Source organism: Paroedura picta, chromosome 10 (assembly GCF_049243985.1).
Source record: "Paroedura picta isolate Pp20150507F chromosome 10, Ppicta_v3.0, whole genome shotgun sequence".
NCBI lineage: Eukaryota > Metazoa > Chordata > Lepidosauria > Squamata > Gekkonidae > Paroedura > Paroedura picta.
This window is the reverse complement of record NC_135378.1, coordinates 6,397,256-6,416,980: the sequence shown is the minus strand read 5'-3', so window position 1 is coordinate 6,416,980 and position 19,725 is coordinate 6,397,256.

Here is a 19,725-nt window from a genome sequence, read left to right as displayed (position 1 = left end):
AGGCGTCTTTAAGATCTATTTTGGCAAACCAGAGATCTCCAGACAACTGTGGAAGGAGATCAAACAAGGATAGCATTCTAAAGCGTTTGGGCACAACATATTTGTTAAGGTTTCTAAGATCTAGAATAGGTCTTTTCCCGCCATCCTTTTTGTCGATCACAAAAGATTTAGAATAGAAGCCAGGGAACGAGGGAGATGACCCTAGACATCTGATTGCCCTCTTTCATAACAATTCACCGATTTCATGTGCAATATCAGAGTCCACCAAGCTGCCATGCAGAGGTGGTAAATTAAAAGGAGGTGTTTCATCAAACTCCAAGAAGTAACCAAAGTTTATTATTGACTGAACCCATAAGCTTTGTGTAATCGAACACCAGCAAAACCAGCTAAGGTGCCAACAGGGTATCTTGGGGCAGCCAGTCATTGAGACTGAGTCTGCATACCCCTAGCCTCTCTATCACCCCCTTGCGGCCGATTACGGGGCCCTCCTCTCCTTTTCGACTGTTGTTGAAATCTTGGAGCAGGAGAAAAAGCCTGGGACGTGTTCTCAAAGAACCGGGATCGAAAAGATTGTGTGCGATAGGAGGGACTGTCTAGGGCGGGTTTGGGCAGAAGTGGAGCCCCCAATACCCAGGGATCTAGCTTATACTTGCGCGTTTTTTCTAGGACATCATCCGTTTGTGGGCTGAACAACTCATTCCCCTCAAACGGTAAGTCCTCAAGGGCTGTCCTAATATCAGCCGGGAGAGTAGAGGATTTTAGCCACGAAAAGCAGCGCATGACTACAGATGTAGACATAACTCTCCCTAAGCAATCTACAGCATGACGAGAAGTCTTGACCTGCTGTTTGGCCAGGTCCTTCCCCTCAGATAATAAGGCCTGAATAAGGGGCCTGAATAAGGAGAAGCCAGTATAGGTTCCAACCTCTCCCAGAGAATAGCCTGATAACAGCTCATGATCGTCTGGAGGTTGGCAATCCCAATGCCTAATGCAGACAAGGAGTAAAGGTATCTGCCAAAGGCATCCATCATTCAACCTTCCTTATCTAAGGGTGCCGAATGCTGTTCATTTTTGCCTGCCTGGTAAAATCACAGAGAACATTCGATGTCAAGGGCTCAACAGACTGCGCCGGCGCCGAAGGCCGTGAGGGGGAGTCATCAACTCTTACAGCCGCACCCGACGCAGAGGCCCGGCCTCTCGAACGGCCTCTTGACCCAGATCATCGTCTCGATGGTGAGGGGGAGATCTGCCTTGAGACTCTTTTCGAAGTCCCCGATGTTAAAGGGGACGTGGCTCTAGAACGTGGCGCTGCTCTTTCTTTTCTTCTTGGGCAGTTCTGAGGCCGCTCTGTCCTGTACAGAAGGTCCCTGAGAGGGAGCAACAGAAGAAGAAGGCCCTGGGTTTTCAGGGGCCATTAGGGACTTTTCCCAAAGAGCTGCTTTCAAACGCCTGGCCCTCTCATCTCGTGTCTTCGGGGTGAGTTTCCTACAAGAAGGACATGTAGCCACTGAATGGCCTTCACCCAAACATAGTAGACAAGAGGTATGATGATCAGATTGAGCCATCTTGGCCCCACACTGACCACATTTTTTAAATAGAGCCATCTTTAGTCTGGCAGACGAACAAGGAGGATTTAGAGAAGGTTGTTCAACACAAGATCACTGTACAATACTTGATCACCTCATAGTTAAATACTCTTCCAGCTCTATGACAACCCTGTATGCAGCTTCTGTTGATTTGAAATCGGCTTTTGACTCTGTGTCAAGGGAATTACTATGGGAGAAATTAGTTAAGACTAACATAGATAAGCGTCTTCTATTTTTTATACGTGCTATGTATGAAAATACTACCATCAGAATTAAGTGTAATGCCCACGGTCATCTGACTAATTCTATTAAAGCACTTAGGGGAGTTAACAGGGTTACGTTTTATCACACCTACTGTTTAACATCTAAATTATATGGTTGAACATTTTCGGAATAGCGAATTACATCCCCCCAGATTAGCTAACAAACATATCTCCTACTGCTCTATGCAGATGACGCTGTCCTGTTATCAAGAACGCCACATGGAATGAGAAGGGCCTTGGTTCTACTGGGTACTTACTGCCGACTGAACCAGCTAGAGGTCAATCATTCAAAAACAAAGATTATGGTTTTTGGTAACAAAACTAAAACATATATGTCCGGGCGAGGATGGAGGGTTAGGGACCAAAGGAGACAAATGCGGGGAGGGAGACTGTAGAGTTACGCCCGGACTTCAAACCCGGATTGAAGATGCTAGAAGCAAGGAACTAATAGCGGCCAACATAGAACCGGTCCTCGCGTTGAGTGCCCGGCCAGCCCGAGAAGGGGGCGGGGAGAAAGAGAGTTGTGGTCAGCTGTACCTCCCCACTCGCCCGCTCCGAGGACGGGCCTGACCGAGAAGTCGGCAACGCTGGAACCTAGAAAGAAACGCTTACGCTCCTAGAAAGAAGGGAACTTCCGGAAGCCGAAGAGCGACTAGGATGGAAGGGCGGCGGCGGCAAGAGGGGTTTTGTAGGGGGACGGAGTCCAAGGCAGGAAATATAAGGTGGGGAGTGCACACGGGTTGGGGGTTGTTGGTGTGGATAAGGAAAAAGGATGTTGCGAGTGTACGGGGAGAAGAGAATAAAAGACGGTGTTTGGAAAATCCAGCATACTTTGTGGTCCTTGGTCGGAAGAAGAGGGGACACCACGGCTGAGAAGGGTGGACCCCGCGGGGGGGCCGGGAAGCGCCCCACAATATACATGGCATCTCAATTCATCACCCATAGAACAGGTCAGATTTTACAAATATTTGGGAGTACTATTCCAATCAAATGGCCGTAGAAACTCCCATATATGATATATTTCCTCAAATGCCCAGAGAAGCTCAGGCACCATTCAGAAATTCTTCTGGCACAAAGCTGGGCGTAATGTTCCCGCAGCGCTTAAGCTGTTCAAGGCAAAACCTCTAGCACAGATGATGTATAGGGCCCCGTTGTGTATAAATGCCAATATTTCCAGCCTAGAAAAGACCCAGGCTAAAATTTTAAGATCCCTGCTCCAAGTACCAACCAGCATTTCCAACGCTTCAATCCGGGAGGAAACAGGAATATATTCTGTCCAGACCAGAATATGGATATGTATGTCCATGTACTGGTTAAAATTGCTTTTTTCCATAAAGGGTTTTCTTTACCTAATGATATCTGAATCATTGGTTGAACCGTGGATATCCACGAGAAAAAACTTTGCTCATATGGTCTATCCAAACAGTTAATACTGTCTCTGGGTTTCAACCGAGCAAAGGAAACAATAAAACAAAGAATCCTAGATATCCATCGCCAACAGCAGTGGTCCCCAACCTGCGGGCCGCGGCCCCCTCTCCCCACCCACCCCCCGCAGTAAAAAACTTCCCAGGCCGCAAGCTTGCGGAGCGGGAAGCTTCTTAGTGCGGGAGGGGGGGAAGAGGGAATCAGGGCCGTGCGGGCGTGGCCCGATGACTACCACCTGAGTACCCTTGGAGAGGAGGTGATGTCTGTTACTGGGAAGAGAGATATCTGAACACTAGCCATCACTGGGGATGCCAACCTCCACCCAGAAACTGAAGAATTACTGAAATGACATAACAAAGAGCTCACCTGAGTTCCCGTGGAGAGAAGGTGATGTCTGTTACTGGGAAGGGAGATATCTGAAAACACTCGCAGTCACAGGGGAAGCCAACCTCCCCCAAAAACTAGTGATTTATTGAAATGACATCACAAAGAGCTCACCTGAGTTCCCTTGGAGAGGAGTTGATGTCTGTTACTGGGAAGCGATATATCTGAATACTAGCAGTCATAAGGGAAGACAACCTCCATCTAGAATATGGAGACTTACTGAAATGACATTAAAATGTAAGAAATGACATCACAAAGAGCTCACCTGAGTTCCCTTGGAGAGGAGGTGATGTATGATACTGGTAAGGGAAATATCTGAAAACAGTCACGGGGGAAACCAACCTACACCTAGAAACTGAAGACTTATTGAAATGACATCACAAATGAGAAATGACATTAGATGATGTCATTAGAGAAACGACGTCACAAAGAACTCGCCTGAGTTCCCTTGGACAGGAGGTGATGTCTGTTACTGGGAAGGGAGATATCTGAAAACACTCGCAGTCACAGGGGAAGCCAACCTCCCCCAAAAACTTGGAGAGGAGGTGATGTCTGTTACTGGGAAGGGAGATATCTGAAAAGATTCGCAATCACAGGGGAAGCCAACCTCCACCTAGAAAATGGAGACTTATTGAAATGACATCAAAAAGAGTTCACCTGAGCTCCCTTGGAGAGGAGGTGATGTCAGTTACTGGGAAGGGAGATATCCGAAAACATTCGCAATCACAGGGGAAGCCAACCTCCACCTAGAAAATGGAGACTTATTGAAATGAAATCAAAAAGAAATCACCTGAGTTCCCTTGGAGAGGAGGTGATGTCTGTTACTGGGAAGGGAGATATCTGAAAACATTAGCAGTCATAGTGGAAGCCAACCTCCCCCAAAAACTGGAGACTTACTTAAATGACATCACGAAGAGCTGAGTTCCTTTGGACAAAAGGTGTAGTCCGTTACTTGGAAGGGAGATATCTGAAATCACGAGCAGTCCCAGGGGAAGCCATCCTCCCCCCAAAACTGGACACTTATTGAAATGATATCACAAAGCGCTCACCTGAGTTCCCTTGGGGAGGAGGTGATGTCTGTTACTGGGAAAGGAGATATCTGAAAGCACTAGCAGTCATAGCGGAAGCCAACCTCCCCCAAAAACTGGAGACTTATTGAAATGACATCACAAAGCGCTCACCTGAGTTCCCTTGGAGAGGATGTGATGTCTGTTACTGAAAAAGCAGATATCTGAAATCACGAACAGTCCCAGGGGAAGCCATCCTCCCCCAAGAACTGGAGACTTATTGAAATGACATCACAAAGCGCTCACCTGAGTTCCCTTGGAGAGGATGTTTTGTCTGTTACTGAAAAGGCAGATATCTGAAATCACGAACAGTCCCAGGGGAAGCCAACCTCCCCCAAAAACTGGAGACTTATTGAAATGATATCACAAAGCGCTCACCTGAGTTCCCTTGGAGAGGAGGTGGTGTCTGTTACTGGGAACGGAGATATCCAAAAACATTCGCAATCACAGGGGAAGCCAACCTCACCCAAAAACTGGAGACTTATTGAAATGACATCACAAAGCATTCACCTGAGTTCCCTTGGAGAGGATGTGATGTCTGTTACTGAAAAGGCAGATATCTGAAATCACGAACAGTCACAGGGGAAGCCAACCTCCCCCCAAAACTGGAGACTTATTGAAATGACATCACAAAGTGCTCACCAGAGTTCCCTTGGAGAGGATGTGATGTCTGTTACTGGGAAGGGAGATATCTGAAAACACTCGCAGTCACAGGGGAAGCCAACCTCCCCCAAAAACTGGAGACTTATTGAAATGACTTCACAAAGCATTCACCTGAGTTCCCTTGGAGAGGATGTGATGTCTGTTCCTGAAAAGGGAGATATCCGAAAAGATTCGCAATCACAGGGGAAGCCAACCTCCACCTAGAAAATGGAGACGTATTAAAATGACATCAAAAAGCATTCACCTGAGTTCCCTTGGAGAGGAGGTGATGTCTGTTCCTGAAAAGGGAGATATCCGAAAAGATTCGCAATCACAGGGGAAGCCAACCTCCACCTAGAAAATGGAGACGTATTAAAATGACTTCACAAAGCATTCACCTGAGTTCCCTTGGAGAGGATGTGATGTCTGTTACTGAAAAGGCAGATATCTGAAATCACGAACATTCCCAGGGGAAGCCATCCTCCCCCAAAAACTGGAGACTTATTGAAATGACTTCACAAAGCGCTCACCTGAGTTCCCTTGGAGAGGATGTGATGTCTGTTACTGAAAAGGCAGATATCTGAAATCACGAACAGTCCCAGGGGAAGCCATCCTCCCCCAAAAACTGGAGACTTATTGAAATGACATCACAAAGCGCTCACCTGAGTTCCCTTGGAGAGGATGTGATGTCTGTTACTGAAAAGGCAGATATCTGAAATCACGAACAGTCCCAGGGGAAGCCATCCTCCCCCAAAAACTGGAGACTTATTGAAATGACATCACAAAGCGCTCACCTGAGTTCCCTTGGAGAGGATGTGATGTCTGTTACTGGGAACGGAGATATCCGAAAAGATTCGCAATCACAGGGGTAGCCAACCTCCACCTAGAAAATGGAGACTTATTGAAATGACATCAAAAACAGTTCACCAGAGTTCCCTTGGAGAGGAGGTGATGTCTGTTACTGGGAAGGAAGATATCTGAAAACACTCTCAGTCACAGGGGAAGCCAACCTCCACCTAGAAACTGAAGACTTATCGAAATGACATCACAAATGAGAAATGACATTAGATGATGTCATTAGAGAAATGACATCACAAAGAAGTCACCTGAGTTTCCTTGGAGAGGAGGTGATGTCTGTTACTGGGAAGGGAGATATTAGAAAACACTAGCAGTCATAGTGGAAGCCAACCTCCCCCAAAAACTGGAGACTTATTGAAATGACATCAGAAAGAGCCGAGTTCCTTTGGACAGAAGGTTTTGTCTGTTACTTGGAAGGGAGGTATCTGAAATCACGAGCGGTCCCAGGGGAAGCCATCCTCCCCCAAATACTGGAGACTTATTGAAATGACATCACAAAGCGCTCACCTGAGTTCCCTTGGAGAGGATGTGATGTCTGTTACTGAAAAGGCAGATATCTGAAATCACGAACACTCCCTGGGGAAGCCATCCTCCCCCAAAAACTGGAGACTTATTGAAATGACATCACAAAGCGCTCACCTGAGTTCCCTTGGAGAGGAGGTGGTGTCTGTTACTGGGAACGGAGATATCCGAAAACATTCGCAATCACAGGGGTAGCCAACCTCCACCTAGAAAATGGAGACTTATTGAAATGACATCAAAAAGCGCTCACCAGAGTTCCCTTGGAGAGGAGGTGATGTCTGTTACTGAAAAGGCAGATATCTGAAATCACGAACAGTCCCAGGGGAAGCCATCCTCCCCCAAAAACTGGAGACTTATTGAAATGACATCACAAAGCGCTCACCTGAGTTCCCTTGGAGAGGATGTGATGTCTGTTACTGAAAAGGCAGATATCTGAAATCACGAACAGTCCCAGGGGAAGCCAACCTCCCCCAAAAACTGGAGACTTATTGAAATGATATCACAAAGCGCTCACCTGAGTTCCCTTGGAGAGGAGGTGGTGTCTGTTACTGGTAACGGAGATATCCGAAAACATTCGCAATCACAGGGGTAGCCAACCTCACCCAAAAACTGGAGACTTATTGAAATGACATCACAAAGCGCTCACCTGAGTTCCCTGGGAGAGGATGTGATGTCTGTTACTGAAAAGGCAGATATCTGAAATCACGAACAATCCCAGGGGAAGCCATCCTCCCCCAAAAACTGGAGACTTATTGAAATGACATCACAAAGTGCTCACCTGAGTTCCCTTGGAGAGGATGTGATGTCTGTTACTGGGAACGGAGATATCTGAAAACATTCGCAATCACAGGGGTAGCCAACCTCCACCTAGAAAATGGAGACTTATTGAAATGACATCAAAAACAGTTCACCAGAGTTCCCTTGGAGATGATGTGATGTCTGTTACTGAAAAGGCAGATATCTGAAATCACGAACAGTCCCAGGGGAAGCCATCCTCCCCCAAAAACTGGAGACTTATTGAAATGACATCACAAAGCGCTCACCTGAGTTCCCTTGGAGAGGATGTGATGTCTGTTACTGGGAACGGAGATATCCGAAAAAATTCGCAATCACAGGGGTAGCCAACATCCACCTAGAAAATGGAGACTTATTGAAATGACATCAAAAACAGTTCACCAGAGTTCCCTTGGAGAGGAGGTGGTGTCTGTTACTGGGAAGGAAGATATCTGAAAACACTCGCAGTCACAGGGGAAGCCAACCTCCACCTAGAAACTGAAGACTTATCGAAATGACATCACAAATGAGAAATGACATTAGATGATGTCATTAGAGAAATGACATCACAAAGAAGTCACCTGAGTTTCCTTGGAGAGGAGGTGATGTCTGTTACTGGGAAGGGAGATATTAGAAAACACTAGCAGTCATAGTGGAAGCCAACCTCCCCCAAAAACTGGAGACTTATTGAAATGACATCAGAAAGAGCCGAGTTCCTTTGGACAGAAGGTTTTGTCTGTTACTTGGAAGGGAGGTATCTGAAATCACGAGCGGTCCCAGGGGAAGCCATCCTCCCCCAAATACTGGACACTTACTGAAATGACATCACAAAGCGCTCACCTGAGTTCCCTTGGAGAGGAGGTGGTGTCTGTTACTGGGAAGGGAGATATCTGAAATCACGAACAGTCCCAGGGGAAGCCATCCTCCCCCAAAAACTGGAGACTTATTGAAATGACATCACAAAGCGCTCACCTGAGTTCCCTTGGAGAGGATGTGATGTCTGTTACTGAAAAGGCAGATATCTGAAATCACGAACACTCCCTGGGGAAGCCATCCTCCCCCAAAAACTGGAGACTTATTGAAATGACATCACAAAGCGCTCACCTGAGTTCCCTTGGAGAGGAGGTGGTGTCTGTTACTGGGAACGGAGATATCCGAAAACATTCGCAATCACAGGGGTAGCCAACCTCCACCTAGAAAATGGAGACTTATTGAAATGACATCAAAAAGCGCTCACCAGAGTTCCCTTGGAGAGGAGGTGATGTCTGTTACTGAAAAGGCAGATATCTGAAATCACGAACAGTCCCAGGGGAAGCCAACCTCCCCCAAAAACTGGAGACGTATTGAAATGACATCACAAAGCGTTCACCTGAGTTCCCTTGGAGAGGAGGTGATGTCTGTTACTGGGAAGGGAGGTATCTGAAAACACTCGCAGTCACAGGGGAAGCCAACCTCCCCCAAAAACTGGAGACTTATTGAAATGACTTCACAAAGCGTTCACCTGAGTTCCCTTGGAGAGGATGTGATGTCTGTTACTGAAAAGGCAGATATCTGAAATCGCGAACAGTCCCAGGGGAAGCCATCCTCCCCCAAAAACTGGAGACTTATTGAAATGACATCACAAAGCGCTCACCTGAGTTCCCTTGGAGAGGATGTGATGTCTGTTACTGAAAAGGCAGATATCTGAAATCACGAACAGTCCCAGGGGAAGCCATCCTCCCCCAAAAACTGGAGACTTTTTGAAATGACATCACAAAGCGCTCACATGAGTTCCCTTGGAGAGGATGTGATGTCTGTTACTGAAAAGGCAGATATCTGAAATCACGAACAGTCCCAGGGGAAGCCAACCTCCCCCAAAAACTGGAGACTTATTGAAATGATATCACAAAGCGCTCACCTGAGTTCCCTTGGAGAGGATGTGATGTCTGTTCCTGAAAAGGGAGATATCCGAAAAGATTCGCAATCACAGGGGAAGCCAACCTCCACCTAGAAAATGGAGACTTATTAAAATGACATCAAAAAGAGTTCACCAGAGTTCCCTTGGAGAGGAGGTGGTGTCTGTTACTGGGAAGGGAGATACCTGAAAGCACTAGCAGTCACAGGGGAAGCCAACCTCACCCAGAAACTGGAGACTTATTGAAATGACATCACAAAGCGCTCACCTGAGTTCCCTTGGAGATGATGTGATGTCTGTTACTGAAAAGGCAGATATCTGAAATCACGAACAGTCCTAGGGGAAGCCAACCTCCCCCAAAAACTGGAGACTTATTGAAATGATATCACAAAGCGCTCACCTGAGTTCCCTTGGAGAGGAGGTGGTGTCTGTTACTGGTAACGGAGATATCCGAAAACATTCGCAATCACAGGGGTAGCCAACCTCACCCAAAAACTGGAGACTTATTGAAATGACATCACAAAGCATTCACCTGAGTTCCCTTGGAGAGGATGTTTTGTCTGTTACTGAAAAGGCAGATATCTGAAATCACGAACAGTCCCAGGGGAAGCCAACCTCCCCCAAAAACTGGAGACTTATTGAAATGATATCACAAAGCGCTCACCTGAGTTCCCTTGGAGAGGAGGTGGTGTCTGTTACTGGGAACGGAGATATCCAAAAACATTCGCAATCACAGGGGAAGCCAACCTCACCCAAAAACTGGAGACTTATTGAAATGACATCACAAAGCATTCACCTGAGTTCCCTTGGAGAGGATGTGATGTCTGTTACTGAAAAGGCAGATATCTGAAATCACGAACAGTCACAGGGGAAGCCAACCTCCCCCCAAAACTGGAGACTTATTGAAATGACATCACAAAGTGCTCACCAGAGTTCCCTTGGAGAGGATGTGATGTCTGTTACTGGGAAGGGAGATATCTGAAAACACTCGCAGTCACAGGGGAAGCCAACCTCCCCCAAAAACTGGAGACTTATTGAAATGACTTCACAAAGCATTCACCTGAGTTCCCTTGGAGAGGATGTGATGTCTGTTCCTGAAAAGGGAGATATCCGAAAAGATTCGCAATCACAGGGGAAGCCAACCTCCACCTAGAAAATGGAGACGTATTAAAATGACATCAAAAAGCATTCACCTGAGTTCCCTTGGATAGGAGGTGATGTCTGTTCCTGAAAAGGGAGATATCCGAAAAGATTCGCAATCACAGGGGAAGCCAACCTCCACCTAGAAAATGGAGACGTATTAAAATGACTTCACAAAGCATTCACCTGAGTTCCCTTGGAGAGGATGTGATGTCTGTTACTGAAAAGGCAGATATCTGAAATCACGAACATTCCCAGGGGAAGCCATCCTCCCCCAAAAACTGGAGACTTATTGAAATGACTTCACAAAGCGCTCACCTGAGTTCCCTTGGAGAGGATGTGATGTCTGTTACTGAAAAGGCAGATATCTGAAATCACGAACAGTCCCAGGGGAAGCCATCCTCCCCCAAAAACTGGAGACTTATTGAAATGACATCACAAAGCGCTCACCTGAGTTCCCTTGGAGAGGATGTGATGTCTGTTACTGGGAACGGAGATATCCGAAAAAATTCGCAATCACAGGGGTAGCCAACATCCACCTAGAAAATGGAGACTTATTGAAATGACATCAAAAACAGTTCACCAGAGTTCCCTTGGAGAGGAGGTGATGTCTGTTACTGGGAACGGAGATATCTGAAAACACTCGCAGTCACAGGGGAAGCCAACCTCCACCTAGAAACTGAAGACTTATCGAAATGACATCACAAATGAGAAATGACATTAGATGATGTCATTAGAGAAATGACATCACAAAGAAGTCACCTGAGTTTCCTTGGAGAGGAGGTGATGTCTGTTACTGGGAAGGGAGATATTAGAAAACACTAGCAGTCATAGTGGAAGCCAACCTCCCCCAAATACTGGACACTTACTGAAATGACATCACAAAGCGCTCACCTGAGTTCCCTTGGAGAGGAGGTGGTGTCTGTTACTGGGAAGGGAGATATCTGAAATCACGAACAGTCCCAGGGGAAGCCATCCTCCCCCAAAAACTGGAGACTTATTGAAATGACATCACAAAGCGCTCACCTGAGTTCCCTTGGAGAGGATGTGATGTCTGTTACTGAAAAGGCAGATATCTGAAATCACGAACACTCCCTGGGGAAGCCATCCTCCCCCAAAAACTGGAGACTTATTGAAATGACATCACAAAGCGCTCACCTGAGTTCCCTTGGAGAGGAGGTGGTGTCTGTTACTGGGAACGGAGATATCCGAAAACATTCGCAATCACAGGGGTAGGCAACCTCCACCTAGAAAATGGAGACTTATTGAAATGACATCAAAAACAGTTCACCAGAGTTCCCTTGGAGAGGATGTGATGTCTGTTACTGAAAAGGCAGATATCTGAAATCACGAACAGTCCCAGGGGAAGCCATCCTCCCCCAAAAACTGGAGACTTATTGAAATGACATCACAAAGCGCTCTCCTGAGTTCCCTTGGAGAGGATGTGATGTCTGTTACTGAAAAGGCAGATATCTGAAATCACGAACAGTCCCAGGGGAAGCCAACCTCCCCCAAAAACTGGAGACTTATTGAAATGATATCACAAAGCGCTCACCTGGGTTCCCTTGGAGAGGAGGTGGTGTCTGTTACTGGTAACGGAGATATCCGAAAACATTCGCAATCACAGGGGTAGCCAACCTCACCCAAAAACTGGAGACTTATTGAAATGACATCACAAAGCGCTCACCTGAGTTCCCTGGGACAGGATGTGATGTCTGTTACTGAAAAGGCAGATATCTGAAATCACGAACAATCCCAGGGGAAGCCATCCTCCCCCAAAAACTGGAGACTTATTGAAATGACATCACAAAGTGCTCACCTGAGTTCCCTTGGAGAGGATGTGATGTCTGTTACTGGGAAGGGAGGTATCTGAAAACACTCGCAGTCACAGGGGAAGCCAACCTCCCCCAAAAACTGGAGACGTATTGAAATGACATCACAAAGCGTTCACCTGAGTTCCCTTGGAGAGGAGGTGATGTCTGTTACTGGGAAGGGAGGTATCTGAAAACACTCGCAGTCACAGGGGAAGCCAACCTCCCCCAAAAACTGGAGACTTATTGAAATGACTTCACAAAGCGTTCACCTGAGTTCCCTTGGAGAGGATGTGATGTCTGTTACTGAAAAGGCAGATATCTGAAATCGCGAACAGTCCCAGGGGAAGCCATCCTCCCCCAAAAACTGGAGACTTATTGAAATGACATCACAAAGCGCTCACCTGAGTTCCCTTGGAGAGGATGTGATGTCTGTTACTGAAAAGGCAGATATCTGAAATCACGAACAGTCCCAGGGGAAGCCATCCTCCCCCAAAAACTGGAGACTTTTTGAAATGACATCACAAAGCGCTCACATGAGTTCCCTTGGAGAGGATGTGATGTCTGTTACTGAAAAGGCAGATATCTGAAATCACGAACAGTCCCAGGGGAAGACAACCTCCCCCAAAAACTGGAGACTTATTGAAATGATATCACAAAGCGTTCACCTGAGTTCCCTTGGAGAGGATGTGATGTCTGTTCCTGAAAAGGGAGATATCCGAAAAGATTCGCAATCACAGGGGAAGCCAACCTCCACCTAGAAAATGGAGACTTATTAAAATGACATCAAAAAGAGTTCACCAGAGTTCCCTTGGAGAGGAGGTGGTGTCTGTTACTGGGAAGGGAGATACCTGAAAGCACTAGCAGTCACAGGGGAAGCCAACCTCACCCAGAAACTGGAGACTTATTGAAATGACATCACAAAGCGCTCACCTGAGTTCCCTTGGAGAGGATGTGATGTCTGTTACTGAAAAGGCAGATATCTGAAATCACGAACAGTCCCAGGGGAAGCCAACCTCCCCCAAAAACTGGAGACTTATTGAAATGATATCACAAAGCGCTCACCTGAGTTCCCTTGGAGAGGAGGTGGTGTCTGTTACTGGTAACGGAGATATCCGAAAACATTCGCAATCACAGGGGTAGCCAACCTCACCCAAAAACTGGAGACTTATTGAAATGACATCACAAAGCGCTCACCTGAGTTCCCTGGGAGAGGATGTGATGTCTGTTACTGAAAAGGCAGATATCTGAAATCACGAACAATCCCAGGGGAAGCCATCCTCCCCCAAAAACTGGAGACTTATTGAAATGACATCACAAAGTGCTCACCTGAGTTCCCTTGGAGAGGATGTGATGTCTGTTACTGGGAACGGAGATATCTGAAAACATTCGCAATCACAGGGGTAGCCAACCTCCACCTAGAAAATGGAGACTTATTGAAATGACATCAAAAACAGTTCACCAGAGTTCCCTTGGAGATGATGTGATGTCTGTTACTGAAAAGGCAGATATCTGAAATCACGAACAGTCCCAGGGGAAGCCATCCTCCCCCAAAAACTGGAGACTTATTGAAATGACATCACAAAGCACTCACCTGAGTTCCCTTGGAGAGGATGTGATGTCTGTTACTGGGAACGGAGATATCCGAAAAAATTCGCAATCACAGGGGTAGCCAACATCCACCTAGAAAATGGAGACTTATTGAAATGACATCAAAAACAGTTCACCAGAGTTCCCTTGGAGAGGAGGTGGTGTCTGTTACTGGGAAGGAAGATATCTGAAAACACTCGCAGTCACAGGGGAAGCCAACCTCCACCTAGAAACTGAAGACTTATCGAAATGACATCACAAATGAGAAATGACATTAGATGATGTCATTAGAGAAATGACATCACAAAGAAGTCACCTGAGTTTCCTTGGAGAGGAGGTGATGTCTGTTACTGGGAAGGGAGATATTAGAAAACACTAGCAGTCATAGTGGAAGCCAACCTCCCCCAAAAACTGGAGACTTATTGAAATGACATCAGAAAGAGCCGAGTTCCTTTGGACAGAAGGTTTTGTCTGTTACTTGGAAGGGAGGTATCTGAAATCACGAGCGGTCCCAGGGGAAGCCATCCTCCCCCAAATACTGGACACTTACTGAAATGACATCACAAAGCGCTCACCTGAGTTCCCTTGGAGAGGAGGTGGTGTCTGTTACTGGGAAGGGAGATATCTGAAATCACGAACAGTCCCAGGGGAAGCCATCCTCCCCCAAAAACTGGAGACTTATTGAAATGACATCACAAAGCGCTCACCTGAGTTCCCTTGGAGAGGATGTGATGTCTGTTACTGAAAAGGCAGATATCTGAAATCACGAACACTCCCTGGGGAAGCCATCCTCCCCCAAAAACTGGAGACTTATTGAAATGACATCACAAAGCGCTCACCTGAGTTCCCTTGGAGAGGAGGTGGTGTCTGTTACTGGGAACGGAGATATCCGAAAACATTCGCAATCACAGGGGTAGCCAACCTCCACCTAGAAAATGGAGACTTATTGAAATGACATCAAAAAGCGCTCACCAGAGTTCCCTTGGAGAGGAGGTGATGTCTGTTACTGAAAAGGCAGATATCTGAAATCACGAACAGTCCCAGGGGAAGCCAACCTCCCCCAAAAACTGGAGACGTATTGAAATGACATCACAAAGCGTTCACCTGAGTTCCCTTGGAGAGGAGGTGATGTCTGTTACTGGGAAGGGAGGTATCTGAAAACACTCGCAGTCACAGGGGAAGCCAACCTCCCCCAAAAACTGGAGACTTATTGAAATGACTTCACAAAGCGTTCACCTGAGTTCCCTTGGAGAGGATGTGATGTCTGTTACTGAAAAGGCAGATATCTGAAATCGCGAACAGTCCCAGGGGAAGCCATCCTCCCCCAAAAACTGGAGACTTATTGAAATGACATCACAAAGCGCTCACCTGAGTTCCCTTGGAGAGGATGTGATGTCTGTTACTGAAAAGGCAGATATCTGAAATCACGAACAGTCCCAGGGGAAGCCATCCTCCCCCAAAAACTGGAGACTTTTTGAAATGACATCACAAAGCGCTCACATGAGTTCCCTTGGAGAGGATGTGATGTCTGTTACTGAAAAGGCAGATATCTGAAATCACGAACAGTCCCAGGGGAAGCCAACCTCCCCCAAAAACTGGAGACTTATTGAAATGATATCACAAAGCGCTCACCTGAGTTCCCTTGGAGAGGATGTGATGTCTGTTCCTGAAAAGGGAGATATCCGAAAAGATTCGCAATCACAGGGGAAGCCAACCTCCACCTAGAAAATGGAGACTTATTAAAATGACATCAAAAAGAGTTCACCAGAGTTCCCTTGGAGAGGAGGTGGTGTCTGTTACTGGGAAGGGAGATACCTGAAAGCACTAGCAGTCACAGGGGAAGCCAACCTCACCCAGAAACTGGAGACTTATTGAAATGACATCACAAAGCGCTCACCTGAGTTCCCTTGGAGATGATGTGATGTCTGTTACTGAAAAGGCAGATATCTGAAATCACGAACAGTCCTAGGGGAAGCCAACCTCCCCCAAAAACTGGAGACTTATTGAAATGATATCACAAAGCGCTCACCTGAGTTCCCTTGGAGAGGAGGTGGTGTCTGTTACTGGTAACGGAGATATCCGAAAACATTCGCAATCACAGGGGTAGCCAACCTCACCCAAAAACTGGAGACTTATTGAAATGACATCACAAAGTGCTCACCTGAGTTCCCTTGGAGAGGATGTGATGTCTGTTACTGGGAACGGAGATATCTGAAAACATTCGCAATCACAGGGGTAGCCAACCTCCACCTAGAAAATGGAGACTTATTGAAATGACATCAAAAACAGTTCACCAGAGTTCCCTTGGAGATGATGTGATGTCTGTTACTGAAAAGGCAGATATCTGAAATCACGAACAGTCCCAGGGGAAGCCATCCTCCCCCAAAAACTGGAGACTTATTGAAATGACATCACAAAGCGCTCACCTGAGTTCCCTTGGAGAGGATGTGATGTCTGTTACTGGGAACGGAGATATCCGAAAAAATTCGCAATCACAGGGGTAGCCAACATCCACCTAGAAAATGGAGACTTATTGAAATGACATCAAAAACAGTTCACCAGAGTTCCCTTGGAGAGGAGGTGATGTCTGTTACTGGGAACGGAGATATCTGAAAACACTCGCAGTCACAGGGGAAGCCAACCTCCACCTAGAAACTGAAGACTTATCGAAATGACATCACAAATGAGAAATGACATTAGATGATGTCATTAGAGAAATGACATCACAAAGAAGTCACCTGAGTTTCCTTGGAGAGGAGGTGATGTCTGTTACTGGGAAGGGAGATATTAGAAAACACTAGCAGTCATAGTGGAAGCCAACCTCCCCCAAAAACTGGAGACTTATTGAAATGACATCAGAAAGAGCCGAGTTCCTTTGGACAGAAGGTTTTGTCTGTTACTTGGAAGGGAGGTATCTGAAATCACGAGCGGTCCCAGGGGAAGCCATCCTCCCCCAAATACTGGACACTTACTGAAATGACATCACAAAGCGCTCACCTGAGTTCCCTTGGAGAGGAGGTGGTGTCTGTTACTGGGAAGGGAGATATCTGAAATCACGAACAGTCCCAGGGGAAGCCATCCTCCCCCAAAAACTGGAGACTTATTGAAATGACATCACAAAGCGCTCACCTGAGTTCCCTTGGAGAGGATGTGATGTCTGTTACTGAAAAGGCAGATATCTGAAATCACGAACACTCCCTGGGGAAGCCATCCTCCCCCAAAAACTGGAGACTTATTGAAATGACATCACAAAGCGCTCACCTGAGTTCCCTTGGAGAGGAGGTGGTGTCTGTTACTGGGAACGGAGATATCCGAAAACATTCGCAATCACAGGGGTAGCCAACCTCACCCAAAAACTGGAGACTTATTGAAATGACATCACAAAGCGCTCACCTGAGTTCCCTGGGACAGGATGTGATGTCTGTTACTGAAAAGGCAGATATCTGAAATCACGAACAATCCCAGGGGAAGCCATCCTCCCCCAAAAACTGGAGACTTATTGAAATGACATCACAAAGTGCTCACCTGAGTTCCCTTGGAGAGGATGTGATGTCTGTTACTGGGAAGGGAGGTATCTGAAAACACTCGCAGTCACAGGGGAAGCCAACCTCCCCCAAAAACTGGAGACGTATTGAAATGACATCACAAAGCGTTCACCTGAGTTCCCTTGGAGAGGAGGTGATGTCTGTTACTGGGAAGGGAGGTATCTGAAAACACTCGCAGTCACAGGGGAAGCCAACCTCCCCCAAAAACTGGAGACTTATTGAAATGACTTCACAAAGCGTTCACCTGAGTTCCCTTGGAGAGGATGTGATGTCTGTTACTGAAAAGGCAGATATCTGAAATCGCGAACAGTCCCAGGGGAAGCCATCCTCCCCCAAAAACTGGAGACTTATTGAAATGACATCACAAAGCGCTCACCTGAGTTCCCTTGGAGAGGATGTGATGTCTGTTACTGAAAAGGCAGATATCTGAAATCACGAACAGTCCCAGGGGAAGCCATCCTCCCCCAAAAACTGGAGACTTTTTGAAATGACATCACAAAGCGCTCACATGAGTTCCCTTGGAGAGGATGTGATGTCTGTTACTGAAAAGGCAGATATCTGAAATCACGAACAGTCCCAGGGGAAGACAACCTCCCCCAAAAACTGGAGACTTATTGAAATGATATCACAAAGCGTTCACCTGAGTTCCCTTGGAGAGGATGTGATGTCTGTTCCTGAAAAGGGAGATATCCGAAAAGATTCGCAATCACAGGGGAAGCCAACCTCCACCTAGAAAATGGAGACTTATTAAAATGACATCAAAAAGAGTTCACCAGAGTTCCCTTGGAGAGGAGGTGGTGTCTGTTACTGGGAAGGGAGATACCTGAAAGCACTAGCAGTCACAGGGGAAGCCAACCTCACCCAGAAACTGGAGACTTATTGAAATGACATCACAAAGCGCTCACCTGAGTTCCCTTGGAGAGGATGTGATGTCTGTTACTGAAAAGGCAGATATCTGAAATCACGAACAGTCCCAGGGGAAGCCAACCTCCCCCAAAAACTGGAGACTTATTGAAATGATATCACAAAGCGCTCACCTGAGTTCCCTTGGAGAGGAGGTGGTGTCTGTTACTGGTAACGGAGATATCCGAAAACATTCGCAATCACAGGGGTAGCCAACCTCACCCAAAAACTGGAGACTTATTGAAATGACATCACAAAGCGCTCACCTGAGTTCCCTGGGAGAGGATGTGATGTCTGTTACTGAAAAGGCAGATATCTGAAATCACGAACAATCCCAGGGGAAGCCATCCTCCCCCAAAAACTGGAGACTTATTGAAATGACATCACAAAGTGCTCACCTGAGTTCCCTTGGAGAGGATGTGATGTCTGTTACTGGGAACGGAGATATCTGAAAACATTCGCAATCACAGGGGTAGCCAACCTCCACCTAGAAAATGGAGACTTATTGAAATGACATCAAAAACAGTTCACCAGAGTTCCCTTGGAGATGATGTGATGTCTGTTACTGAAAAGGCAGATATCTGAAATCACGAACAGTCCCAGGGGAAGCCATCCTCCCCCAAAAACTGGAGACTTATTGAAATGACATCACAAAGCGCTCACCTGAGTTCCCTTGGAGAGGATGTGATGTCTGTTACTGGGAACGGAGATATCCGAAAAAATTCGCAATCACAGGGGTAGCCAACATCCACCTAGAAAATGGAGACTTATTGAAATGACATCAAAAACAGTTCACCAGAGTTCCCTTGGAGAGGAGGTGGTGTCTGTTACTGGGAAGGAAGATATCTGAAAACACTCGCAGTCACAGGGGAAGCCAACCTCCACCTAGAAACTGAAGACTTATCGAAATGACATCACAAATGAGAAATGACATTAGATGATGTCATTAGAGAAATGACATCACAAAGAAGTCACCTGAGTTTCCTTGGAGAGGAGGTGATGTCTGTTACTGGGAAGGGAGATATTAGAAAACACTAGCAGTCATAGTGGAAGCCAACCTCCCCCAAAAACTGGAGACTTATTGAAATGACATCAGAAAGAGCCGAGTTCCTTTGGACAGAAGGTTTTGTCTGTTACTTGGAAGGGAGGTATCTGAAATCACGAGCGGTCCCAGGGGAAGCCATCCTCCCCCAAATACTGGACACTTACTGAAATGACATCACAAAGCGCTCACCTGAGTTCCCTTGGAGAGGAGGTGGTGTCTGTTACTGGGAAGGGAGATATCTGAAATCACGAACAGTCCCAGGGGAAGCCATCCTCC